The sequence below is a fragment of the Pinus tabuliformis genome, chromosome 4_2 (assembly GCF_031772625.1).
Source record: "Pinus tabuliformis cultivar Carrire ecotype Pingquan chromosome 4_2, CPIR1, whole genome shotgun sequence".
In the NCBI taxonomy this organism is placed as follows: Eukaryota; Viridiplantae; Streptophyta; class Pinopsida; order Pinales; family Pinaceae; genus Pinus; species Pinus tabuliformis.
The window spans coordinates 256,864,288-256,885,704 of NC_142304.1; positions in this window are offsets into that span (position 1 = coordinate 256,864,288).

A 21,417-nucleotide genomic window follows, 5' to 3' on the forward strand; every position below is an offset into this window, starting at 1 on the left:
TCCTGGCATTCCTAGGGTACTAGAAGTATGGTCTCGCGATCTGGCCCGCCCCTCATCGTCCTCTGAAGCTCACAGCGATGCTACCTTATCAGTCGGGAATGGTAAGGGAAAAGGGAAGATTCGAATCCCCTGTAGACTTTGTGAAGGCAATCATCCCCTTCACCTTTGTCCACTCATGGATAAAGCCTCCGTTGTCTTGGAAAGTCTTACAGCTCCTTCACCCCAACTTCCCGTTGGTTATCAACGTCTCTTTGCAGCTGCAGATCATCCCCCTGCTGACAAAGAGATTGCTTCAAATTCTTCTCTTGTCCAGGCCCCTCTTCCCGAACCCGGCTGTCCCCAGCCTGTTCCAGATCAACCATTGGTCGGAAAGAGTGTCGACTCGAGTTCGCCGCTCGCTCACTCTGTTTCGGAAGAGAATCCCACCCATGTTCTTCTCGTCTCTTCAGATTCTCCTGGGTCCCAAAATGACTCTCCTAACCCAGCTACTCCCGAAGGTTCTCCTTCGGTTCCTTTAGCACATGGGGGAAATCATACGATTCGCCCACCAAGTAGTTTGGTCGCTTCCTTTGATTGGAATCGCCTGATTGCCAGTCGCCTTCCATCCCATATGCCTTTCCAGATCACAGTACATGCCTATGCTAAGGTAGTACCTGGCACTGTTTTGGATGAAGGGGCGTCTGTCAGTCTTATGCCGTACACTACTTGGCAAGCTTTAGGTTCCCCGCAGCTTGGGCCGGTCACTCAAAATCTGTTGGCCTTCGACGGAGGAGCCTGTCCATCTCTAGGAGTTCTCCCAAAGTTCCCTGTTACTTTGGGGGCCAAAACCGTCTATATAGACGTCTTGGTTACCCAAGGTGTTTTAGACTTTAGTCTTCTCCTTGGTCGCGACTATGATTACGCCATGGGGGCCCTCGTTTCTTCGCTTTTTCGTGTGGTTTGCTTTCCGCACGATGGAAGAATTGTGACTATCGATCAAGTGTCATTCGTTAGTCCCCTGATGCCTCCTACGCCGTTGTCGTCTCCTCCTAGTTTTCATCCACCATTTGCATCTACCCCACCACAGATCAACTACGTGGCCACCTATCCCATGCGTGGATCCAGTGATGCTGCCATCGTGCATAGTTTCCTGGGGGCATTGGGCCCTAACTTCTAAGATGTTGGCCTTCCATCAGGAGTGGCGCTCTTGGGAGCCTCAACTTCCTATTCATTATGGTGAAGTTCCATTGGAGCATAGTTCGTTTCCCTGTGTCAAGCTCCTTAAACAATGAAACTAGGTGTTAGAGCACAGTTCCTTGTCTTGTGTCAAGCTCGTTAAAAAATGAAACAAAGAGTCCCGAGCATAGTTCTTGATCTTGTGTCAAGCTCGTTAAAAAATGAAACAATTCCCCCTTTCCAATCGCGTCTTTCAATTAAGATCTCGTGAACCTTCATTCCATCCACTTTGTTGAATGTAATGAATCTTGGGGGGCATGTACCTCATCCTGCGCCATTGCACTAGGGGCATGCGCATTTCCAACAAGTAGAGTCCTTCCTGGTTCAAGCTTGTGTCCCGAGGATAGTTTTGATCTTGTGGCGACCTCGTTAAAAAATGAAACAATGTGTCCCGAGGATAGTTTTGATCTTGTGGCGACCTCGTTAAAAAACGAAACAAGGTGGTTGAGCATAGTTCCTGATCTTGTGTCAAGCTCGTTAAAAAAATGAAACAAGGGTTATGAGGATAGTTCTTTTACTGTGTCAACCTCATTAAAAAATGAAACAACTCCTTCTTTTCCAAATCGAGTCTTTGATTAAGATCTCGTAAAATCCAAGTCGAGTCTTTCCAAGATCTCGAAAGTGAACCTTCATTCCATCCACTTTGTTGAATGCAATGAAACTTGGGGGGCATGTACCTCGATTTTGCGTTATTATGCTGGGGGCATGAGAACTCATAACAAGCATAGTTTTTTGTTTCAAGCTTGTGTAAACATGAAACCGAATCCAAGCAGAGTTCTCCATGGTTCAAGCTTGTGTAAAAATGAACCCATACCCATTTTACATCTCGTGATTGCTATCTTTATCTGCTAAATTCTGTTAGATGAGCCTTGGTTGTTCCATTCCATCGCCACCATCTCTTTGGCCGATCATATGCTTTCACTTGGTTGTTTATCCTTTCCTGAGGAATCGCAGCGATAAGTGGTTTTACTAGTCGGCCTCTTAACAATTACATGTTTTGAGCAGTTCCACCATTACCGGAACCAGTTGCTACCCTTTATACCACTCATTCCTCTAGGACGAGTCTCCTTTAAGCTCTTTTCTGACTCGTAAAATATGAAAAGATTGCCGAGTATTTTTCCCTTTTTTACTCGTTAAAGAGAATAAAAATGGAGGTCTACTTTTAGCTCTTTTCTGACCGTTTAAAGATGAAAAGATTGTCGAGTTTTCCCTCTTGACTCGTTAAACGTGAATAAGAGGCGGTCATCTTTAAACTCTTTTCTGACTGTGTAAAAAACAAAAGATTGTCGGGTCTTTGTCGTTTCAGGCTCGTTAATGGTTATGAAACAACGTGATATCGATCGTTTTTTTACTTTTTCAGGTCGATGTCACTACATATGAAAAGTACTCCTCGATCGTAATGATCGGGCGGTTCTTTCGAGCATTGTTTTATACTTTTTTGGGCTCGGGAGACACAACTTTACGAAAAAGGACCCCCATGGAGTTTTCTTTTCTGTTGTCTTTTCAGACTCTCTAAACAAGAAAAGACGTCGAGTTCTTCCTTTGTCAGACTCATTAAAACTTAATGACATCGGATTCCGTCGAAATGATGCTCACAAGCATATGTTATCCCCGTCAAGCTTGTTAAAAATAACTGGGGTACTCGCCAGCAATGGTGGGGAAAATGGACCCATAATTATTGTGGTGTTGGCAGTATGTCGCTCTTGAACATGGCACTTGTCTGCATTCGTGTCTGGGTGGGGACATATCATCTTGTTTTACATTAGCCTCCGTGGGTTTGGGTTATCCTATTTGACCTCTCATCTACTCATTGCCTCGTCACCATGACCTTTGATCCGTTGATGTCAAATACTGCCAAGTCCACTATCGTGCCGCCGATATGTTCAAGATAAGTTGACCTCTGTAGAATTACAACCCCCCTCTGATACCTCACATAAGTCTGATTCACCACAACATTCTTCCTCTGTCTCGTGTCAATGATGTGGGAAACACTATGGCCCACCTTTGATCAAGGTCACTTCCTGTCGACTTCAGCTCATTATCCAGGAAGCTGATCCAGAGCCTCCCTTCCGGTGCCTTGGAGCCTGCATGCCTCAATGGCAGGTTCTTCGTGTTCGACGAGAGGTTTTCATCATTGGCCTCTGATCGAATGATTCTATGGGTGTTCGACGCCAGCTCACTTATTCGCATGCCGTAGATTGTACCTATAGTACCTTGAGGACCATCGTCATTATTGGTGGTACCTCTCATGTCTGTTAACAACTTTCACTATTGGCTGGTAATCAGACAATGTTCATGCATGTTCGACTTCAACTCATGTATTCGCATGCCTGAACTTGTACTATGTCCGGGTCGAGATGGAGCGCAAGACCCTGGATTTTGTTTGTTGGAATCCAAGCTGCGATTTGTGGATTATTATGATCATTACATGACTCATTCACTGGATGGCTGTGACCATGCCTGAGTCTATTTATCGATCCTCTTTGGATGGCTGCGTCCATGCCTTGGATCTAGATTATTATGTACTCTGTTATGGATGGTTGTGCCCATACCACATATATCATGTACTTGAGATATCAGTTGTACTTCTTTTCGCAGGTTCTCCGGCGGCCGTGTTTTCAGTCACGCATGTTCTTGCAAAGCATTTCACCCCTCTCTCTCTCAGGCCTCATGCTTTAGGAGGCATCTGTTACACAGCAATTTTTCACCATTTGTCACCGTCCCTGTTACCCCTCACACGCACACTGGAAGGATTCATTTTGGGACCTGTGAGAAGTGACATGACCTGAAACCACTTGCATCATATTCCTCTAAGTATGAGCTTCATATGCCCTGAAGACATCTCCTGCAAAATACCCATGAAAACAACCCTTTTTGCATTAGTGCGGGTCCACAGTTCACTGCTCGTGCCAATGAGGGAAATCCTCTAAATAGGGCGCGCCATTGCCGCTCTGTCTCAGAGTCGCACTCGCACCAATCGAATTGAGTAAAGTTTCTAACCAACAAGCTCCCGAAGGTTCTCCTCAACCCATTCACCAACTGAATCTATGTTGAGCTAGGATGGTTTGGCTTCGAATCTCCATAGAAGGGAAGTGGTTTGCCACCTTTCATGGAAGTTTCTAAGTGATAAAGCCAATCCCATGAATAATGTGGTTGATCCTATCTCTTTCCTCTATATCTATAAAAGCTTGTCTCTATGCCTTGAGCAAGCTAGTTCCAGTTCCAGCATAGTGATAGAGAATTCCAAGAGTTCAAGAGTTCGAAGCTGCAAGAGCCTTCTTTGCACCCATAAGGCCAAATCTAAGTGAGGAGGTTCTTGTCACCCAAGAGAGAGAGGCTTGTTTCCCATCCCAACAAGCTTTGCAAGACTTGTGTAGCTGACTACCCAGCCAAAGGAGGATTTGACGTCAGAACTATGTTTGTATTCTTCTTTGTTATTTATCAATAATAGATGACTATCATTATGGTTCCACTCTCATTGTCCTATGATTGATGTTGAGTTATATCTTTTCTGACTGATATATAATTGCATCTATTGGATTTTATGCTTGTATTTGTGTTTTTCTTTGCATGTGTAGGTGTCCAATCACGGAGATCGTGGGGATCGTGACCGGCCGAGGCAAAGGAACGAGAGCGACGTCTCTTCTACGAATATTAGCGTTGGAATCCAAGTAGGTTCTCATCATCCACTTTTAATTTGTAATTAGGAACTTGCGTGATAGCATTGTTTGATTGTTGCTAGACCTGGTCTGGGCTAGTAGGGATCGTCTCTGTCCGCGGAGAGGATTTACCTCCACAACAGACTGATTCTGGTGAACCCGAATGTTATGAAGAAACAATGCAGGTTGAAAGCAGGAACAAGTGGGAGGTAGCCATGGAAGAAGAGATGGACTCCTTAATGCATAACCAGACTTGCGACTTACTCAGGTTGCCTGCAGGAAAATCTACATTGACGAATAAATGGGTTTACAGGCTGAAGGAAGAAGATGGATGAAAACAGAGGTACAAAGCTAGACTTGTGATGAAGGGGTTTGCACAGAAGAAAGGTATTGAATTTGATGAAATATTTTCTCCAGTTGTTAAAATTACTTCAATCAGATCTCTTTTAAGTCTAGTAGCAGCTGAAGATTCACATCTTGAGCAATTTGATGTAAAGACAACCTTTCTCGATGGGGATTTGGAGGAAGAGATATATATGCAACAGCCACAAGGATATGAGGTGAAAGGGAAGGAGAAACTAGTGTGTAGGTTTAGGAAGAGCTTGTATGGCTTAAAACAGGCTCCAAAGTAGTGGTATCTAAAATTTGACAAGTTTATGTCTTAACAAGGTTATACTAGATGTCACTCTGATCATTGTGTTTATCTGAAAAAGCAAAATGATGGCAGCGATATTATATTGTTATTATATGTAGATGATATGCTTGTTGTAGGGTCTAACATGCAGGAAATAAATGTGCTCAAAAGAAAATTGGCAAATTCATTTGCAATGAAGGATTTGGGAGCTGTGAAACAAAACCTTGGTATGAGAATCATTAGAGACAGCAAAAATCACAAATTAACATTGTCTCAGAATGAGTACATACAAAAGGTGTTGAAAATATTTAATATGCACAATGAAAAACCAGTTAGTACACCTTTTTCTACCCATTTCAAACTTAGTAAGGAAATGTGCCCAAAGACCCAAGAAGACATGGATTATATGTCTAATGTTCCATATGCATCAGCAATTGGAGGCTTAATGTATGTAATGGTCTGCACAAGGCTTTATATTGCACATCCAGTGGGATTTGTAAGCACGTACATGAACAATCCAAGAAAGGAACATTGGATGGCAGTGAAATGGATTCTCAGATATTTGAAAGGTACCACAAATCAAGCATTATGCTTTGGTGGTTCAAACATTTCTCTACAGGGATATGTTGATCCAGATATGGCAGGTGACAGAGATAACATGAGGAGCACTACAGGATATGTATTTACTGTTGGTGGAACAACTGTCAGTTGGGTTTTGAAAATCCAAAGTGTTGTTGCGCTTTCAACAACAGAAGCATAATATGTTGCTGCTAAAGAGGCCAGTAAAAAAATGATTTGGTTACAAAGGTTTACGGGTGAATTGGGTAAGAAGCATGATATGGGCACGTTATACAGTGATAGCCAAAGTGCCATTCATCTTGGAAAGAACTGAGAATTTCATTCCAGGACTAAACACATACAGATCAAGTACCATTTCATACGATCAGTGTTGGAAGATGGAGAGTTGAATCTAGAAAAGATACACACTAGCTAGAATCCTGAAGACATGCTAACAAAAGTTGTAACCAGGGAGAAACTGAGAACATGCTCAGTTTCAATTGGACTTCAAGGATGATGATGAAGATGAGAAATAGCTAGGTCCAAAGAGGAGTCATTATCCAACAAATGAAGCAGCTGTGGAGTTGCTACAATCATTCTCCAAGTGGGAGATTGTTGTGTGTGGAGCATGATTGTTCATAGGTCTTTTGTTTCAGCCGGATGTATACCCCAGGAAGTTTGTACACCCCTCCACGCAGGAGGGGAATTTTCCCCCCCACGAGGGTCCGAGAGAGCCGATCCCCCCAGGCTGGGGGGTCCGGGGGCCAACGGTCCCCCGGCGGGGGTTCGAGGCAGTGCCCCCAAAGCCAAAAATAGATGTAAAATTGCCTTGTAAAAGTATAGTAATTTCTAGTCAATCTAGGCTGTTAATTTGGCAGATGATCTGGTGGTAGAACTTATGTTTAGTTTATTTTTTTTTTCCCTAGATGGAAACCCCTCTCCTTGTATGAGGGCATCGTATTTGAGGCTGTGATATAGATGTGTATTCTCTGAGCGAGAAATAGAGAGGTGAGACTGTGAGAGAAAACAGAAGATATTACAGCGGATTTGCTGTAGGTTGTGTCTCTTCATTTCGCTGGATAATAGAAAGGAAGGACTGGCTGTTTGTGGTGGACATAGCCCAAACTGGGTGAACCACATATATCTGTGTCTCTCTTGTTTTGTGCGTTTTCTGTGTTTATATTTCTGTAATATTTTATGTGTTCCATTGCTCCGTAATATATAATTTTCTAACAATTGGTATCAGAGCCAAAGGTCTATTTGGCTAATAAACTCGTAGGAAAGAAGGGTTCCTCATTCGAGTGGGAGCGATGGCAGAAGATGGTATGTTTAGGGTCGAGAAATTTAACGGCCAAAACTTCTCGCTATGGAAGATACAGATGGAAGATTATCTATATCAGAAAGATTTGTACCTACCATTCAGCGGAAAAACAAAGAAGCCGACGACTATGATAGATGAAAAACGAAACCTTCTCAATAGAAAGGCACTCAGAACAATATGATTGTGCCTCACTACGTCAATCGCCTTCAACATTTCGAAGGAAACAGTGACAGAGGGTTTGATTTAGGCATTGTCAAAACTATATGAAAAACCCTCAGCCTCAAACAAGGTATTTCTTATGAAACGGTTATTTAATATGAAGATGTCGGAAGGTGGATCTGTTGCAGATCATTTAAAGGATTTTAATACAGTTACAAGTCAGTTAAGCTCTGTAGGGGTAAAATTGGAATCTAAATTTAGAGCTCTGCTATTATTGTGCTCATTGCCAAAAAGTTTGAATGGTTTAGTAATGGCCATTAGTAACTTTGTCTCTGGATCTAGTACTTTAAAGTTTGATGATGTTTTCGGTGCTATCCTTAGCAAGGAAATGCGACGGAAAAGCTCCAGTGAGACATCGGGTAATGCTTTGAGTGCAGAGTCTAGGGGAAGAAAAATGGAAAGAGGAAAGAGCTCAGGATATCGCAGTAAATCAAGGAAAGGCAGATCCAAGTCTAGATCGGGAATAGTGTGCTGGAAATGCGGAATGAAAGGACAACTAAAGAAAGACTGTAGATCTCAGAAGGGAAAAGAAGGAGATGCGTAGCAAGAAAACAATCATGAAGCAAATGTGACAGGTGAGGTATTACAAGATGCTTTGATTCTTTCTTTAGAAAATATTACTGATCCCTGGGTGGTAGATTCAGGGGCCTCATTCCATGCCACACCTGATAAGAAATACTTTCATGACTATGTTCAAGGAGATTTTGGACAAGTTCGTTTGGGTGATGATAAACCCTGTAAAATTATTGGAATGGGTAAGGTTCTTGTAAAAGAGCATAATGGAAACCAATGGCTACTAAAGGAGGTAAGGCATCTTCCAGATCTAAAGAAAAATTTGATTTCAACAGGGTAGTTAGGTGGCGAAGGTTGTATGACAACTTTCACAGATAAATCTTGGAAGGTCACCAAAGGAGCCCTAGTAATAACAAAAGGTGAAAAGGTTGGTACATTGTATTTATGCAGTGGTATTCTAACTCTGTTAATACTTTAACTTCCAAAGGAGCAGATGCAGCATTATGGCATCATAGGCTCAGACACATGAGTGAAAAGGGGATGAAGATTCTTCACTTAAGGAATTTGTTGCCAGGTTTAAAGAATGTTGATTTGGACTTCTGTGAAAATTGCATTTATGGAAAACAGAAGAGAGTCAGATTTCTTAGAGTTGGGAAAGAAAAGAAGAGTGAAAAATTTGAGCTTGTGGATACAGATGTATGGGGACCTGCTCAAGTATCATCTCTCGGTGGCTCTTATTATTATGTTACCTTCATTGATGATGCAACTAGAAAAACTTGGATTTATTGCATTAAGAATAAATATGATGTATTTAATACTTTCAAGAAATGGAAAGCTTTGGTTGAGATTGAAATAGGAAAGAAATTGAAGTGTCTTAGATTAGATAATGGAGGTGAATATTGCAGCAAAGAGTTTGATAGGTACTGTTCAGAGCATGGAATTCGCAGAGAGAAAGCAGTTCCAAGAACACCACAAGAAAATGGTGTGTCAGAAAGGATGAATAGAACAATCATTGAGCATGCAAGGTGCATGAGATTGCATGCAGGATTGCCTTTACAGTTTTGGGCAGATGCTGTAGATACTACTGTTTATCTAATAAATAGAGGGCCTTCAATTTCCTTGGATGGTGGTGTTCCAAAGAAAGTATGGATAGGTAAAAAGGTAAACTTCTCCTTTTTAAAGCCTTTTGGTTGTGAGGCATTTTTCCATATTGATAAACAAAAGAGAACAAAGCTTGAGGCAAAGTCAAAGAAATGTACCTTTATTGGATATGGTGTTAATGATTTTTGTTATCGTTTATATGATTACGAAAATCACAAAATCATTAGGAGCAAAGATGTAATACTCAATGAAAAGGTCTTGTATAAGAATCAGTTGCAGGAAAACGACCAAGAAAAAGAAAACAAGGAATATGCAGTTCTTGACGAAATCACTAAAAAAGTAAAGGTGCCTGAAAATAATAATAATCAACAACCACAAGAACAGCAACCAACACAATAGCAACAGGCACCCCAAACACCTGAAAGTGGTGTTAGAAGATCTACCAAGATAAGTAAATTCCCTGGACGATACTCTCCTTCATTATATTATTTATTGTTGACTGATTCTAGTGAACCCGAATGTTATGAAGAAGCAATGCAGGTTGAAAGCAGGAACAAGTGTGAGGTAGCCATGGAAGAAGAGATGGACTCCTTAATGCATAACCAGACTTGGGACATAGTTAGGCTGCCTGCAGGAAAAACTACATTGAAGAATAAATGGGTTTACAGGCTAAAGAAAGAAGATGGAGGAAAACAGAGCTACAAAGATAGACTTGTGGTGAAGGGGTTTGCAGAGAAGAAAGGTATTGATTTTGATGAAATATTTTCTCCTGTTGTTAAAATGACTTCAATCAGAACTATTTTAAGTCTAGTAGTAGCTGAAGATTTGCATCTTGAGAAGTTAGATGTAAAGACAACCTTTCTCCATGGGGATTTGGAGGAAGATATATATATGCAGCAGCCACAAGGATATGAGGTGAAAGGGAAGGAGAAACTAGTCTGCAGGTTGAAGAAGAGCTTGTATGGCTTAAAACAGGCTCCAAGGCAGTGGTATCTAAAATTTGACAAGTTTATGTCTCAACAAAGTTATGGTAGATGTCACTCTAATCATTGTGTTTATCTAAAAAAGAAAAATGATGGCAGTGATATTATATTGTTATTATATGTAGATGACATGCTTGTTGCAGGGTCTAACATGCAGGAAATAAATGTGCTCAAAAGAAAATTTGCAAAATCATTTGCAATGAAGGATTTGGGAGCTGCGAAACAAATCCTTGGTATGACAATCACTAGAGACGGGAAAAATCGCAAATTAACATTGTCTCAAAATGAGTACATACAAAAGGTGTTGAAAAGATTTAATATGCACAATGCAAAACCAGTTAGTACACCTTTTGCTACCCATTTCAAACTTAGTAAGGAAATGTGCCTGAAGACCCAAGAATACATGGATTATATGTTTAAAGTTCCATATGCATCAATAGTTGGAAGCTTAATGTATGCAATGGTTTGCACAAGGCCTGATATTGCACATGCAATGGGAGTTGTAAACAGGTACATGAATAATCCAGGAAAGGAACGTTGGATGGAAGTGAAATGGATTCTCATATATTTGAATGGTACCACAAATCAAGCATTATGCTTTGGTGGTTCAAACATTTCTCTACAGGGATATGTTGATGCAGATATGGAAGGTGACAGAGATAACGGGAGGAACACTACAGGATATGTATTTACTATTGTTGGAACAACTGTCAGTTGGGTTTCAAAAATCCAAAGTGTTGTTGTGCTTTCAACAACAGAAGTAGAATATGTTGCTGCTACAAAGGCTAGTAAAGAAATGATTTGGTTACAAAGGTTTATGGGTGAATTGGGTAAGGAGCATGATATTCGGACGTTATACAGTGATAGCCAAAGTGCCATTTATCTTGCAAAGAACTCAGCATTTCATTCCAGGACTAAACACATACAACTCAATTACCATTTCATATGATCAGTGTTGGAAGATGGAGAGTTGAAGCTAGAAAAGATACACACTAGCCAGAATCCTGCAGAAATGCTAACAAAAGTTGTAACCAGGGAGAAACTGAGAACATGCTCAGTTTCAATTGGTCTTCAAGGATGATGATGAAGATGAGAAATAGCCAGGTCCAAAGAGGAGTCATTGTTCAGTAGATGAAGTAGCGGTGGAGTTGCTACAATCATTCTCCAAGTGGGAGATTGTTGTGTGTGGAGAATGATTGTTCATAGGTCTTTTGTTTCAGCCGGATGTATACCCCAGGAATTTTGTATACCCCTCCACACGGGGGGGTACGGGGGGGACTTGTCCCCCCCGCAAGGGTCTGAGGGGGCCGATCCCCCCAGCAGGGGGTCCAGCGGCCAGCGGTCCCCCGGTGGGGTTTCTAGGGCAGTGCCCCCGAAGCCAAAAATAGATGTAAAATTTCCTTGTAAAAATATAGTACTTTCTAGTCAATCTGGGCCGTTCATTAGGCGGATGATCTAACGGTACAACTTATGTTTAGTTTATGGTTTTTTTCCCTAGAAGGCAACCCCTCTCTTTGTATGATGGAATTGTATTTGAGGCTGTGATATAGATGTGTATTCTCTGAGCGAGAAATAGAGAGGTGAGACTGTCATAGAAAACAGAGGATATTACATCGGATTTGTTGTAGGTTGTGTCTCTTCATCTTTCTGGATAATAGAAAGGAAGGACTGGCCGTTCGGGGTGGACATAGCCCAAACTGGGTGAACCACGTATATCTGTGTCTCTCTTGTTTTATGCGTTTTCTGTGTTTATATTTCTGTAATATTTTATGTGTTCCATTGCTCCGTAATATATAATTTTCTAACAACTGGTATTAGAGCCGAAGGTCTATTTGGCTGATAAACTTGTAGGAAATAAGGGTTCCTCGTTCAAGTGGGAGCAATGGCGGAAGATGGTAAGTTTAGGGTCGAGAAATTTAATGGCCAAAACTTCTCGCTATGGAAGATGCAGATGGAAGATTATCTGTATTAGAAAGATCTGTACCTACCATTAAGCGGAAAAAAAATAAGCCAACGGGTATGACAAATGAAGAATGGAACCTTCTTGATAGAAAGGCACTCGGAACAATAGGGTTGCGCCTCGCTACGTCAGTCACCTTCAACATTTCGAAGGAAACAATGACAGAGGGTTTGATTCAGGTGTTGTCGAAACTATATGAAAATCCCTCGGCCTCAAACAATGTATTTCTTATGAAACGGTTATTTAATATGAAGATGTCGAACGGTGGATCTGTTGCAGATCATTTAAATTATTTTAATATAGTTACAAGTTAGTTAAGTTCTGTAGGTGTAAACTTTGAAGATGAAGTTAGAGCTCTGTTAATCTTCTGCCCATTGCCAGAAAGTTGGAATGGTTTAGTAATGGCCATTAGTAACTTTGTCTCTGGATCTAGTACTTTAAAGTTTGATGAAGTTGTCGGTGCTATCCTTAGCAAGGAAATGCAATGGAAAAGCTTCGGTGAGACATCAGGTAATGCTTTGAGTGCAAAGTCTAGGGGAATAAAAATGGAAAGAGGAAAGAGCTCACGATATCGCAGTAAATCAAGGAAAGGCAGATCCAAATCCAGATCGAGGATAGTGTGCTAGAAATGTGGAAAGAAAGGACACCTAAAGAAAGACTGTAGATCTTGGAAGGGAAAAGAAGGAGATGCATCACAAGAAAAAAATCATGAAGCAAATGTGATAGGTGAGGTATTACAAGATGCTTTGATTCTTTCTTTTGAAAATATTACTAATCTCTGGGTGCTAGATTCAAGGGCCTCATTCCATGCCACACCTGATAAGAAATACTTTCATGACTATGTTCAAGGAGATTTTGGACAAGTTCATTTGGGTGATGATAAACCCTGTAAAATTGTTGGAATGGGTAAGGTTCTTGTAAAAGAGTAGAATGGAAACCATGGCTAATATAGGAGGTAAGGAATCTTCCAGATCAAAAGAAAACTCTAATTTCAACAGGGCAGTTACGCGGTGAAGGTTGTGTGACAACTTTCACAGATAAATGTTGGATGGTCACCAAAGGATCCCTGGTAATAGCAAAAGGTGAAAAGGTTGGTACATTGTATTTATGCAATGGTAATTCTAACTTTGTTAATGCTTTAACTTCCAAAGGAGTAGATGTAGCATTATGGCATCATAGGCTTGGACACATGAGTGAAAAGGGGATGAAGATTCTTCACTCAAGGAATTTGTTGCCGGGTTTGAAGAATTTTGATTTGGACTTCTGTGAAAATTGCATGTATGGAAAACAGAAGAGAGTCAGATTTCTCAGAGTTGGTAAAGAAAAGAAAAGCGAAAAATTAGAGCTTGTGCATACAGATGTATGGGGACCTGCTCAGGTATCATCTCTCGGTGGCTCTCATTATTATGTTACCTTTATTGATGATGCAACTAGAAAAACTTGGATTTATTGTATTAAGAATAAATTTGATGTATTTGATACTTTCAAGAAATGGAAAGCTTTGGTTGAGATTGACATAGGAAAGAAATTGAAGTGTCTTAGATTAGACAATGGAGGTGAATATTGGAGCAAAGAGTTTGATAGGTACTGTTTAGAGCATGGAATTTGGAGAGAGAAGACAGTTCCAAGAACACCACAAGAAAATGGTGTGTCAGAAAGGATGAACAGAACAATCATGGAGCGTGCAAGGTGCATGAGATTGCATGCAGGATTGCCTTTACAATTTTGGGCAGATGATGTAGATACTATTGTTTATCTAATAAACAGAGGGCCTTCAAGTTCCTTGGATGGTGGTGTTCCAGAGGAAGCATGGACAGGTAAAAAGATAAACTACTCCTTTTTAAAGCCTTTTGGTCGTGAGGCATTTGTCCATATTTATAAAGAAAATAGAACAAAGCTTGAGGCAAACTCAAAGAAATGTACCTTTATTGGATATGGTGTTAATGATTTTGGTTATTACTTATATGATTACTAAAATCAAAAAATCATTAGGAGCAGAGATGTAATATTCAATGAAAAGGTCTTGTATAAGAATCAGTTGTAGGAAAAGAAGCAAGAAAAAGAAAACAAGGAATATGTAGTTCTTGATGAAATCAATGAAAAAGTAAAGGTGCCTGAAAATAATAATAATCAACAACCACAACAACAACAACCACCACAATAGCAACAAGCACCCCAAACACCTGAAGATGGTGTTAGAAGATCTACCAGGATAAGCAGACCCCCTGAACGATACTCTCCTTCATTATACTATTTATTGTTAACTGATTCTGGTGAACCCGAATGTTATGAAGAAGCAATGCAGGTTGAAAGAAGGAAGAAGTGGGAGGTAGCCATGGAAGAAGAGATGGACTCCTTAATGCATAACCAGACTTAGGACTTAGTCAGGTTGCCTACAGGAGAAACTACATTGAAGAATAAATGGGTTTACAGGCTGAAGGAAGAAGATGGAGGAAAACAGAGGTACAAAGCTAGACTTGTGGTGAAGGGGTTTGCACAGAAGAAAGGTATTGATTTTGATGAAAGATTTTCTTCTATTGTTAAAATGACTTCATTCATAACTATTTTAAGTCTAGTAGCAGCTGAAGATTTGCATCTTGAGCAGTTAGATGTAAAGACAGCCTTTCTCCATGGGGATTTGGAGGAGGAAATACATATGTAGTAGCCACAAGGATATGAGGTGAAAGGGAAGGAGAAACTAGTGTGCAGGTTGAAGAAGAGCTCGTATGGCTTAAAACAGGCTCCAAGGCAGTGGTATCTAAAATTTGACAAGTTTATGTCTGAACAAGGTAATAGTAGATGTCACTCTGATCATTGTGTTTATCTGATAAAGCAAAATGATGGCAACGATATTATATTGTTATTATATGTAGATGACATGCTTGTTGCAGGGTCTAACATGCAGGAAATAAATGTGCTCAAAAACAATTTGGCAAATTCATTTGCAATGAAGGATTTGGGAGCTGCAAAACAAATCCTTGGTATGTGAATCACTAGAGACAGGAAAAATCGTGAATTAACATTGTCTAAGAATGAGTACATACAAAAGGTGTTGAAAACATTTAATATGCACAATGAAAAACTAGTTAGTACACCTTTTTCTAGCCATTTCAAACTTAGTAAGAAAATGTGCCCAAAGACCCAAGAAGACATGGATTATATGTGTAAAGTTCCATAGGCATCAGCAGTTGGAAACTTAATGTATGCAATGGTCTGCACAAGGCCTGATATTGCACATGCAGTGGGAGTTGTAAGCAGGTACATGAACAATCCAGGGAAGGAACATTGGATGGAAGTGAAATGGATTCTCATATGTTTGAAAAGTACCACAAATCAAGCATTATGCTTTGGTGGTTCAAACATTTCTCTACAGGGATATGTTGATGCAGATATGGCAGGTGTCAGAGATAACAGGAGGAGCACTACAAGACATGTATTTACTGTTGGTGGGACAACTGTCAGTTGGGTTTCAAAAATCCGAAGTGTTGTTGCACTTTCAACAACAGAAGCAGAATATGTTGCTGCTACAGAGGCTAGTAAACAAATGATTTGGTTACAAAGGTTTATGGGTGAATTGGGTAAGGAGCATGATATGGGCACGTTATACAGTGATAGCCAAAGTGCCATTCATCTTGCAAAGAACTCAACATTTCATTCCAGGACTAAACACATACAGCTCTATTACCATTTCATACGATCAGTGTTGGAAGATGGAGAGTTGAAGCCGGAAAAGATACACACTAGCCAGAATCCTGCAGACATGCTAACAAAAGTTGAAACCAGGGAGAAGCTGAGAACATGCTCAGTTTCAATTGGTCTTCAAAGATGATGATGAAGATGAGAAACTACCAGGTCCAAAGAGGAGTCATTGCCCAGAAAATGAAGCAGCGGTGGAGTTTCTACAATCATTCTCCAAGTGGGAGATTGTTGTGTGTGGAGCATGATTTTTCAGAGGTCTTTTGTTTCAGCCGGATGTATACCCCAGGAAGTTTGTACACTCCTCCACGCGGGGGGGTGCGAAGGGGACTTGTCCCCCCCATGAGGGTTTGGGGTTGCCAATCCCCCCCAACTGGGGGGGTCTAAGGGCCAACAGTCCCCCGGTGGGGGTTCGAGGGTAGTGCCCCCGAAGCTACCTAATCTGGGTCATTCATTAGGTGAATGATCTGACGATAGAACTTATGTTTAGTTTAGTGTTTTTTGCCCTAGAAGGCAACCCCTCTCTTTGTATGAGGGTATTGTATTTGAGGCTATGATATAGATGTGTATTCTCTAAGCGAGAAATAGAGAGGTGAGACTGTGAGAGAAAACAGAGGATATTACAGCGGATTTGCTATAGGTTGTGTCTCTTCATTTTGCTAGATAATAGAAAGTAAGGACTGGATGTTCGGGGTGGACGTAGCCCAAACTAGGTGAACCATGTATATCTGTGTCTCTCTTATTTTATGCATTTTTTGTGTTTATATTTCTGTAATATTTTATATGTTCCATTGCTCCATAATATATAATTTTCTAAGAACTTGTTCAGATTTCTGAAGTCAACACAAAGCCTAATTTCTCCATTTTTCTTTCTTACTACCATAAGGTTAGTTGTCCACTTTGAATACCTTAGGGGAAATATTATTTTGGCATCCAACAACTTCTTGATTTCTTTCTCAATCACAGACAATAAGAGAAGGTTGATAAGTCTTAATTTCTACTTAAAAGGGATGGTGTTCTTTTCTAGTGGAATCTTATGCTGAATGATGTCTGTGTCATAGGTTTTAAGATCGATGTATTCCCAGGCAAAAATATCAATGAATTCCTTCATGAGGTGCAAAACTCAGAATTATGGGCAGAAGACAAATGAGTGGACAGATTTATGTATTTGAGATGGGCTGGGCTCCCTATATTATGTTTACGAACAGTAAACTCATTTTCTGTTTTGGCAGGATTATAAGGCACATCGTTATGATCAAAAAGCTTCTCTAGAGGCACCTATCACTTTGGTATATGGTTACTAGGAAGCTAGACAATGCTTCCTCTGCTGATCTCATTTTTTAGCTTGGACTGGCCGCATTCTTCCATGGTTTCATTTTCTTGGTCGATGTACGATTTAGAAAATTTCTCAACAATTTGTAAGAACCTGTTAATTTCATCATCATCTTCAAAAAATTTCCAGTATTTGATGTTGTCAGGCAGACATGGTCTATATTTAACTTGAACTTCGTACGTCAATTTAGGAGGCAAAGGAGGAATAAACGTGATAGCAGACATAGCAAGGGAGTCGACAGGCTAGTTCTTCATTCTCAGAATGTAGGAAATGTTAAAATTATTAAAAGAATCCTTGAGCCTCCATACCTTATCTCTATATGCATTTAGCCTCGAATGCTTTTCTTGGAAATTTTTATTGACCTGCTGAATGATGAGGTCTTCATCTCCAAACACTTTCAGGCATTTGATGCCCATTTCTTTAGGAGTGCTTAAGCCCAAAATCAAAGCTTTGTACTTTTCTATGTTGTTTGTAACCTGAATGGTTAATTTGTAAGACAAATGAATGTATTCCTATGTGGGGGACACAATGACTACACCTGCCCCTACAGCTTCCTTAGAGCGAGCCCCATCAAAGAACATGTCCCAAATCTGTGGGCCTTCTTCCTCAGCGATCTGGAAAACTGGTTTTTTAGTTTGCATGGAGGCCAATTGGGATTATTCAATATGAAGAATACATGCTCCAAAATCAGTGTCAACAGCATATATGGGATTATTAGTGGGATTCCTTTCATCGCTGATGATATAAGCCAATTGAGCTTCTCTGTATAATCTCTTGCTCTCACCTCCGAAAACTAGGACAGTAGCATAGGACAGATCATTTTGTATTGATCCACCTAATCTCTTGATCCAACCTCTGGAATGTAACATGCCAAACTTGGGGGTTATATCTACTACCACAATATCCATCATGCTTTTCATGGGCAACTGAGACAAAGTCATGGCTATGTCCTTGATTAATCCCAAACATTTCACTTTTCTAGAGTCAAAAGAAAACAGGTCACGATAAGGCTTGGTGATGTCAAGACCCAACTCATCCATGGTAGGCTTGGGCGTTAGATTATGGTTGGCGCCAGTGTCCAAAAAGCAGTTGTGAAGGATTTTATCATGAATATTCAGAGAAACATAGAATGATGGGGAGTTGTCTTCACAATTTTCAATCATTAGGCTGAGAATAATAGTTGGCTTATCATCCTGTAGATTTACATAGTCAGTGGAGGCTTGGATGGCTTTAGGCTCAGGGGCCTCGGGGATAGATCTTTTGAAGGACTCATTCTTCACTAGTTCAAATCAGAGGAATAGGTATTCTTAGCTTTTAAATTTCTGATTGAAAAATGAAAGGAGAAGGAGACTTTTCAAGACCTCTTACCTCCTGAGTTGGAACTTTGAGGACGATAGGATCAACTTTTGGTCGCTTCTGCTTAATAGCTTGCTGTATTGCAGGGAAAAAAACTCTTTGAACAGGAGTTTCCTTGGCATTGTTCATCTTTGACCTCAGATTATATCTTTGTTGATCTACAATTTGTATAACAACTTCACTATCCCATTCTGGGTTAATCTGGTCATTGAATAGTGACTTTTCACAATCAATTGAGGTAAAAAAGGAGGCATTGCCTTTGTCTTCCAGACAATGGATCTCATCATCTTCCTCAAACTGTGCTTCTTCCGTGACTACATTCTAGAAAGGGGTCTTCACCCTTTGGTCTCCATTGGCATCTTTGCTTCTTTGCAAAATCTACAACTGCTCATTAGTTATTCTATATGGATTTGGATTTGGATTTCTAGGAGAAAAGGTATTAGGAACTCTTCCTTTCCTAGGGTGCTTCTCAACCTTTAATTTGGAGATTTCAGAGGCTAATGACTCTATCATTTTGGTCATTTTATCTATCTTGGGATCTAAAGATGATGAAGACTCGCCCCTCTGTCTTCTTCTATCAACATTTCCCTTGAGCTTCTCTGCAGCCATGATGTTTGATTCCACTTCCAAGGCTATATCCTACATATCAGCCAAAGTAGCACATTGCCTCTCCCTCAAAAGTAGACAAAAGTCAGAATCAAAAGCATTGGCATAGGTGAGTTTAGCAGAGGTAGTGGTGGGTTTTACTTCAACTACAATCTTGTTGTACATATGGTTAATCCTCTTATTAAAATCAGACAGCAACTCACCATTTTCCCTCTTTAAGTTCCCAAAATCAGTTTGGTAGTAGAGGAGATCCTTCTTGTCACCACAATGCTTGTGGAATGCATCATCTAAAGCCTCAATATATGCTATAGATCTTGGGGTTAGTTCTCTGAACCATTTTCTAGCCTCTCCATCTAGGCTTTGGACAAAGACTCTCATCCACACATCATCTTCACTAATGTCCAGGTTATCAGCATAGCTATAGAATGAATCAAGATGTTCTTCAGTTATAACACCTTTAGTCCCAATGAAATTAGGCCTATATTTCTGATATTCTCCAATAGGCATGGCACTCAAAGGAGTGACAGTATTAGAGGTCCATACCTAGCAGTTATGAATCTTTCCATTTTGGTGGGTGCTTGTGGACCTGCCATAGCTGTGGTGGCTATAAGAGTATTGGCAATATGAATGATAGAGGGCTAAGGAGTGAATGACAAGACTAAAGGAGTATGATGGATAGGAGGTGAGGTTTCCTTTGGGCTTTCAACAAAAGGAGAACCTAAAAAATGAGCTCTATGAATCTTTGAGAGTTTTTCTTCACTACTCGTATTGGAAGCTCTACTCTCAACATGTATTTGTTCTATTGCAGGATTTTCTTGAAGAGATATAGAATATTGTTTAGGTTTACCTGAACATGATGCTCCTTTCTGCAATACCTTCCTTTCTTTGATGATCTTTTCAGGATCAGGTACTAGGTCAGCTTGTGACTTCTAAGGATTTCTCTAAGTATGCCTCACAAACTGAGCCAGAACTATGAAGTGGAGTGGCCAAGAGGTTCAGCCTCTAGTAGAGTTGCCAGATAAATGATTACAACCAAAAAAGTGCCCAGAATTTGTCTATCATCAAAGTTTGATCTATGTCGTTTCCCAGGGAATCTAAGCTTTATTTTCCTCTCCTCGGCAATGGCGCCAATTATGTTTACTCCAGGAAACTATCCTAGGTTGCAGATCATAGATTCCTGGTAACATATAATCTTCAATATTGTTCCCTGAACTATTGGAATGGATGATGGTTTGGATCAAGCCATATAACCATTTCAACTCTATTTTTATCTCAATAAATGCATTAACACCCTCAACTTTACAAGGCTTTAGACCACTAATGCTCAATAGTTTGTAAATTCAATGAATAGATGGAGAATAGCGACTATACTAGCAGATGCATATATAAACACATACGAATGGCCAACTACAGGAAGTAAAAGAAGCCTGCAAATATAATTTATCAAAGCAGAGATAAGATGATAGTTATCTGGCTTAGACACAAAAGAAAAAATGAACAACCTGTTCAGGTGCAAGCTTAGAACAGAAGGGAAAATGGACATTGAACATATAACAACAAAACAATCTTGTATTCACTAGAATGAAGATGAGAAACTTGAAGGAACAGGCTATCAACAATCTCCAGAAGTTGAACCCTTGCTACATTTAGTTTTCAGCCTTTTATAGGCATTTTACAATGCTCTTGAGCTCTCAAAGGCTCAAAGTCTTAATCTATCCTCTCTGTCCCTTAACTGTTTGATTCCCTGAATATGAAAGCATGGCTCGGAGGTTTTCTCCTTCTGATAGAGGAATAACCACCTTCAAGTAGTTTAATGCACTGTCTGGGAGCCCTCTCATGCTAGAGATGCCCCATGATGTTTGTTTTGGGCAAGTTGTGTGTGTTGTGTTTCGTTGTGCTTCACCATGACTGTTTTGTTGGTTTGGGATGAACTGCGTATGTTGTGGCCCTTTTGAATGTTTAGCAATGCATGCTTCTATTAACACAGAACAACACTACAATATTGTGGACTTCTACCGAAAATAATGACTGTTTCTATTTTAAACAAAAAACACAACAAAATTGAGAAATCTCGCCCCTCTCTGTCCTTTTTGGACTTCAAAAGTCCTCAAAAATGGTTTCTTCCTCTATCAGGTCCACCCTTTGGGTCACTGTCGCCTATCGCAATTGGCCTGGTCCCTTGCTTCCTCTGTATTTTGAGTTTCACTTGAAAAACTCTAAAAACGCATGAAAATGGCCTTTGGCGGACTTCAAATATTATATA